This window comes from Sapajus apella, unplaced genomic scaffold (genome assembly GCF_009761245.1).
Source record: "Sapajus apella isolate SASKATOON/1434 unplaced genomic scaffold, GSC_monkey_1.0 scaffold13, whole genome shotgun sequence".
Lineage (NCBI taxonomy): Eukaryota > Metazoa > Chordata > Mammalia > Primates > Cebidae > Sapajus > Sapajus apella.
This window is the reverse complement of record NW_022436953.1, coordinates 22980201-22981766: the sequence shown is the minus strand read 5'-3', so window position 1 is coordinate 22981766 and position 1566 is coordinate 22980201.

The following is a 1566-nucleotide window of genomic DNA, read 5'->3' as shown; positions in this document are numbered from 1 at the left end:
TTTTTTTTTTTTTTTTTTTTTTGAGACGGAGTTTCACTCATGTTACCCAGGCTGGAGTGCAATGGCGCGATCTCGGCTCACCGCAACCTCCGCCTCCTGGGTTCAGGCAATTCTCCTGCCTCAGCCTCCTGAGTAGCTGGGACTACAGGCACGCGCCACCATGCCCAGCTAATTTTTTGGTATTTTTAGTAGAGACGGGGTTTCACCATGCTGACCAGGATGGTCTCGATCTCTTGACCTCGTGATCCACCCGCCTCGGCCTCCCAAAGTGCTGGGATTACAGGCTTGAGCCACCGCGCCCGGCCGGGGAAAACTTTTAAAATAGATTTTTTAAAACTACGAAATAACATTTCTGTAACACTGTAGATACCCTTTCAAAAAATTCATATAGTTCTACTAACAACCTTGTAGAGAAATTTTTCTATTTTGTCACCATTTTGCATAGGGAGAAACTGACCTTGGAGAGCTGGGAGATTGCCTAAGCGCATCTTCAGAATAGTCTCTGAAGGCCTGAATGGAGAGGCCTGCCTCACCTTCCTCTCACCCTGAGTGGTATGGTGGGATGAAGGTGAAGCTTTCTATCCCTGTTGGCTTTTGCTCACTTACCTGACATTTCCATCATGTCTAACCCCCTGCAGTCAGCAGAATAACGGTCCTCAGTGATATCAGAAGAAACCTGTAAATGTTACCTGCATGGAAAAAAGGTCTTTGCAGATGTGATTAGGGATCTTATCCTGTGATATCCAAGTGGCCCCTAAATGCAGTCACGTGTATGTGAATAAGAAGGAGGCAGAGGGCTGGGTGTGGTGACTCACACCTGTTATCCCTGCACTTTGGGAGGCTGAGGCAGGTGGATCATCTGAGGTCAGGAGTTTGAGACCAGCCTGGCCAACATGGTGAAAAACCATCTCTACTAAAAATACAAGAATTTATCTAGGCATGGTGGTGGATGACTGTAATCCCAGCTACTCAGGAGGCTGAAGCAGGAGAATTGCTTTAACCCAGGAGGCAGAGGTTGTAGTGAGTTGAGATTGTGCCATTGCACTCTAGCCTGGGTGACAAGAGCAAGACTCCATCTCCAAAAAAAAAAAAAAAAAAAACCTGTTAGGGTCACCAAATACAATGGAAATGGAAGTCTGAAAAACTGTCATAGACAAGAGGAGCCTGAGACATGACAATTAACTCTTATGTGATACCCTGGCTGGGATCCTGGATAGAATAAGGACATTAAGTAAAAACTAAGGAAATATGAATACAGTTTGGACTTTAATGATACTATATCAGCCTTGGCTTATTAATTGTGCCCAACTCATGTAATATGTTAACAATGAAAGAAACTAGGGGTAGGGTATATGAGAACTCCTGTACTGTCTTCTCAGTTTTTCTGTAAATCTATAATTGTTCTTTTAAAAGTCTATTACAAATAAGACAGAACTTTACAAAATAAAAATAACCTCAAAAGATGACAAAAAATGTTTCTGTACTTTGCTTTATTTCATTCACATTATTTGGAGCTTTGGTAGGGTTGTATGTTTTTCCTAGGATTTTTTTTTTTTTTTTTTTTTT